Below are 6,000 nucleotides of genomic sequence, written 5' to 3'. Positions count from 1 at the left end.
ACAAAATATGATTTATAAACTTGATCTAAAGGGTGTTTCTCAAAACTGTTTAAAAATCAGATGCAAATATATATTTTCTATAATAATTTTCTAGAAATATTATGTTTCTTAAAAAGAATGCATACAGTTAAACATTTCTTTCAAACACGATATTTCCATCAAAAGATTTTCCTAAAATCAGTATTTCTATTTTCAGAGCATATGGGACAAAATCTACCTCATTTTTCTAATGTTATTCTAAGATGTTTAATTATTTTATTCACTTTTACCCACAGAAATTATAGAAATTGCTTACTCAATTACATAGGAAACACTCTGGAATTTTTGAAGATTTCAATACATTTTTAGATTAATTTTGGAGACAGATGGGCATTCCTAAACACTGATATAGATGTAAATTTCTCCATTTTCTCAAGTCTTTTTTATGTTATTCAATAACTTTTATAATTTCTACCATTTGTTATTAATTTTGTTGCTATATATTTGATAGAATGTGTTGTTCTTATGAACGAGATTTTTTTCATGACATATTCAATTGTTTGAAGTGTCAGTTTGAAGAATGTCATATTTTCTGCTCCTGGAAATCTTGGAATACATGGTCTGAAACTGCTCCTGGAATACTCTAAGGGGTAAATTTTTACTGTCTCTCTAATTTAGTCATCTCTCCCGATTTCTGCATGCTTTTTAATCACTTCTGATAAATTTACTTTTTCCAGAAAATCATTTAATGGGGGGGCATAATATATGTTTCATTTATAATTTACATACTTTAATTTATATCATTTTGTTTGTTTTTAGGACTGGCACACCAGAGAACAGACATTTTTTAAAATTAGAATTGGACCTCTTAAAATGTATCCATTTTTCACAGTTTAGAATTCTTGACTGGCCTTCAGTAGAAATGACAGACTTCTTTCCTAAGACCTAAGCACTTCATCTGCTGGCACTCACAAGGGGTTGATCCCTATGTGACCTGGCAGCAACCAGGCTGCTAAGCCAGCTGGCACCCACCGGGACTTAACTAATGCCACTTCCAGGGGCCTGGCAACATGATTTTGCCTTCCCCTGCTGTCACTCCTGACAATGTGAGTTCTTTCTTGAGTTTACTAGCTGAGGAAATGAAACCTAATAATTCAGTAAGACTAATCTCAATATTTCATCATCTGTCAGTTTCCTGACAGTTGCTTGCACTGTAGAGATCTTTTTTGGACTGTACGTTTCTGGGCTTTCTAACCTAAACGAAAAAGATAAAGTGCAGAAATCCAGAATTCACCAGACTATTTGAATGAGAAGGAGTAGCCAGCCATCTTTCAGAGGAGACTTTTTGGTCTCCTAAATGGAGATGTTTTAGGGTTCTCAATACTTAATAGGGGTGCAGAAACTTGAGACCACAGATAGGAGTGAAGCCCCTCTTGGACTCTATAGATTTCGTCAACATCTGAATGACATATCAGGAGTACTGATAGAGGATTGAGAATAACACTTTCACACTGGAAATTTGTCTGTGAGCAAAGATTTTATTGCTCCTGACAGTTACAGGACAGACACCGTTAGGTTAAACCTGCAATTTAAGCCCTTTCTTTCCTGTGCTATACATAATTTTTTTCAGATAGACAACAACAAAAATTTTTAAAATTAATAACACCACCTATCATTTAAATTAGTAGAATGTTATAACAATCCTTGCAATATAGACCATTTTTTTTTCCTGATAAGCTAAAACAGGGAAAATTTGTATGGTTGATTGACTCATAAACTTCTTTACAACTGGTTTTTCAAAGAACTTGATTCTCATAGATCTCTATAGATATACATTTTTAAAATTTTTTCAACATTTTTTATTTATTTTTGAGATAGAGACAGTGCATGAGCGGGAGAGGGTCAGAGAGAGAGGGATTCACAGAATCTGAAGCAGGCTTCAAGCTCTGAGCTAGCTGTCAGCACAGAGTCCGATGCGGGACTCAAACCCACAAACTGTGAGATCATGACCTGAGCCGAAGTTGGGAGGCTTAACCGACTGAGCCACCCAGGTGCCCTTAGATATTTATCCGGTTGTAATATATGCCTATAACTCTGTATTTCTATACTCCTAGAGGTAGCCAGGGGTAACTTTATGTTTGAGAACTGGATTCTATCTAGTCAAACTAGTTAAAATCATAGAGAAATTCTCCAGGTCAAATATAAGGGCAGCCTTTGAGCAGTTTGATATTTGTTTATTTTTTCCCTCTTGTCAGAAAATCAGTCTATGACTTGTCTGATCCGAGTTCAGAAGAGTACTTGTAGACCCCCGTTTTGTTTTGAGGTTTCAGTCATAATTCCAATTTCTATTCTCAACACGTTTACTCCTTTGTATTGTAATCATTCATATTTTCTATACTGAATTTCATACAAATTTCTTCATAACTATATTTCTTTCTCTAGTTCATTCATATTATTATATAATTATATTTCTCTATTTTTTCATGATATTATGTATCTGTTTAGTGGTTGATTTAAAAGAGGTACTTGCCTGTTTTTCCTTTTTTGATAGCTTCATATTTTTGTCATTAATTTCCATTTCACTCATAATAATTCCATCTATATTCTTTTATTTTGTTGTATACTTCATCTTCTACCTTGTCAACTAATATTAAATATTCACAATATATAAGATTGAACTTTATTAATAAGTCCAATAGCTCATCTATAAGAACAGAATTGCAAGGGGGTGCCTGGCTGATTCAGTCCGTAGAGATAAGACCCTTGATCTTGCTGTCATAAATTCAAGACCCACGTTGGACACAGAGCTTACTTAAGAAAAAAGAACAGATTTGCTATGTGTTAGGAACTGCATAAAATTTAATTAAAAATGTATTTAGTTAAAAATAAAAGATCATGGGCGCCTGGGTGGCTCAGTCAATTAAGTGTCCGACTTCTGCTCAGGTCATGATCTCACGGTTCCTCGGTTCAAGCCCTGCTTCAGGCTCTGTGCTGACAGCTAGCTCAGAGCCTGGAGCCTGTTTCAGATTCTGTGTCTGCCTCTGTCTCTGACCCGCCCCTGCTCAAGCTGTCTCTCTTCTTTCTCAGAAATAAATAAAAACATTAAAAATTTTTTAAAATATAAATAAAATATCAACTGAGATATAATTAAATAAATTAATGTAATACTGTTTCTTAAATCACATACACAAAATTAAGAGTATTATTTGGTATGTATTTTACATATATGTACACTTATATGTATATTTATATATATATATATATATATACTGTAGAGAGGTGCCTGGGTGGCTCTGTTAGTTGGGCATATGACTCGATCTTTAGCTCAGGTCATTATCTCACCACTGTGAGATAGAGCCCCCTGCCAGGCTCTGCAATAACAGTGCAGGGCCTGCCTGGGATTCTCTCTGTCTCTCTGTCTCTCTCTCTCTCTGTGTGTATCCTTCCCCCACTCATCTGCTCTAAATAAATAAAAAATAAATAAATAAAACTTTACGTAAGTTAGATACCTAAATCTGTACAATCTGTGATATAATAATAGCTGCTATTTTGTAGTGCTTATTGTGTTTTTATGTTACTACCTTTTTAAATTTTATCAAACTTTGGAGACTACTTAATATAAATACATAAAGATCTACCTCATTAATTTTCTTGCATACATACTAATTTATGTCATATTTATGAATGTTTAAGTTGGTTCAATTATTTTGTCATTAACAAAGATGTTTCAATAGATATTCTCAAATTTAATATTTATAACTGCAGTGTAAAATATGGTAAACTCTGGCCCATGTAAGTCCTTTAAATTTAAATTTTGATATATTAAAAAAACAACTAAATATTCTGTTTTTCAGTACAGTACCTACATTTCAAATACTCAAAACCACATCTTGCTAGAAGCCAACAATGAGACAGAAAAGACAGAACATTTCCATTAGTCTGAAAGTTCTATTGGTCAGTACGGATTATAAATGCTAGCAAGTGATATTATTTTAAAGGTTTGAGAGCAAAGTCATCATTTTTAAGAGCTTATACGTTTTCATTTTGCATGTATCTAAATGAAAATGATTGTAGAATTTAATAGTCGCATTGACAAAGCATGAAAGTATCTAATTTTCATCAACGTTGGCTGTTATCCTTAAGAAAAAAAATAACAGTTCCTTAAAGTAATAGGAAATGTGGTTTCTATTTACTATAGTTTTTATTTATTTGATTATCAGTGAGTTCATCAACTTGTATTTGTTGAAATACATATTTCTGATTCTTTAAATTGCTTAAATTATCTCTTTATACTCTATGGTCCTTTTAGTATATTTTCATACAGACGGATTAATAAATTTGCAGGCATGCAGATACTTCCTTGATTCTATTCATATCTATGTACATTTTTCTAGAAACATGATTAAATTTATTTGTTATGCCATTTGGAATGCCCCTTGCTTCATAGTATTTTTTACACACTACCCATGTTGTTATTTTTCTCTACATTCATCCTCAATATGGGAAGATCTGTCTAGCTCTTAATAGGAAGATTGAGGGAATTGACCTTGAATTCCACTTCCTGTTGCCTGGCACTGATCCCAAATTCTATTTTCAAATCTGTAACAGAAGGGAAGGTTGATGTGCACAGTTCCCAGTTCAATTCCCAATTTCTGGCAGTTCTTCATCTTCTGGCCCAGCTCTACTTTGATTAAGTGTTTTTCTGAACATTGTTTCCAGGTTTTCTGGTCTTAAGCCAAAGAACAGAGCCAATGTTGTACACTGAGGATTACACTTGTCAGCCAGCACTGCTACCAGGTTATGTTTTCTTTGCCCTGACTTCCAGCAATTTGCCCATGGGAGGTGCCACTGTCTTCACAATGCACTTTGCCATTACCTGATTTTTCCTATGCTCTTCCACTTATTAGCAGTGATTTGAAATTTATGTCTCAGACAATGGCTTCAAATCAGTGTTTCAGAGAGGTAGGTCTCTGCTTGTCAGACATTATGCATCTTGGAGTTAGTTAATCTATGGTAGTAAAATCAGGAAGCATCTTCTTACTTCTAAGATCAGTTTTTAGAAGATTAGGGATTCAATCTATGAATTAAAACCTGGCTCTGTTTCTTTACACTTTTCCTCCATCTAAGTGTAACATCTTATCTCATACTAGTTTCAATTCCTACAAGATACCAATATTGGGTTATCTGTCAGAATTACTTAGGAGGTTGCTAAGGGTTTTAAAAACATTTCACTGCATCTCCATCAGTATTTAATGAATAGTTGTGGGAAGCTCCCATGGGGGCTGCAAAGCCAGCTGTCATTTTGCACAAGGAATCTCTGATCATAAAATTTCAAAAATAATATCTTTTACTGTAAGTGATAGCAAATACTGATATAGCTAGTATTGAAGCTGTTCTGCAAGGCAGAAATTTATTTTAAAATGAATTCGGTATGTCAAAATTCCACTTCAATTACATAAGTCGAGGGATTGTATTGAAGTATGTTAATTTTAAGGGTTCTTATTTTTATTTTTTAAATGTTTTATTTATTTCTAGGAGAGAGAGAGAGCATGAGCTGGGGAGGGTCAGAGAGAGAGGGAGTCACAGACTGAAACAGGCTCCAGGCTCTGAGCTGGCAGTCTGCACAGAGCCCGACGAGGGGCTGGAACCCACGAGCCGCGAGATCATGACCTAAGCAAAAGTCGGACGCTTAACCGACTAAGCCACCCAGGAGCCCCAAGGGTTCTTATTTTTAAAAAAGCAATATGAGAGAATGCCTTTCTGAAAAAGAAAATTTCTAAGAACATCTTTAAAAAAAAAAAAGAAGTGAATATACTGGGACATTTATATATTCTATAGATACTGTTTACATTTTTAATAAAATATTTTAAATAGAATGACTTGCATCCTTATCCGCCCATAATCTTTTATGTTTCCAATTTTTTAGTCAATTCAACTGGCTTAGTTTCACACTATAATTCTCTACTTTTTGAGGTGCACCTGTGTTTAAGAAACTCAACAATAAAAAGAAGTCACATATTT

The sequence above is a fragment of the Hyaena hyaena genome, unplaced genomic scaffold (genome assembly GCF_003009895.1).
Source record: "Hyaena hyaena isolate Hyena2069 unplaced genomic scaffold, ASM300989v1 scaffold_486, whole genome shotgun sequence".
Lineage (NCBI taxonomy): Eukaryota > Metazoa > Chordata > Mammalia > Carnivora > Hyaenidae > Hyaena > Hyaena hyaena.
This window is presented reverse-complemented; position numbering follows the sequence as displayed.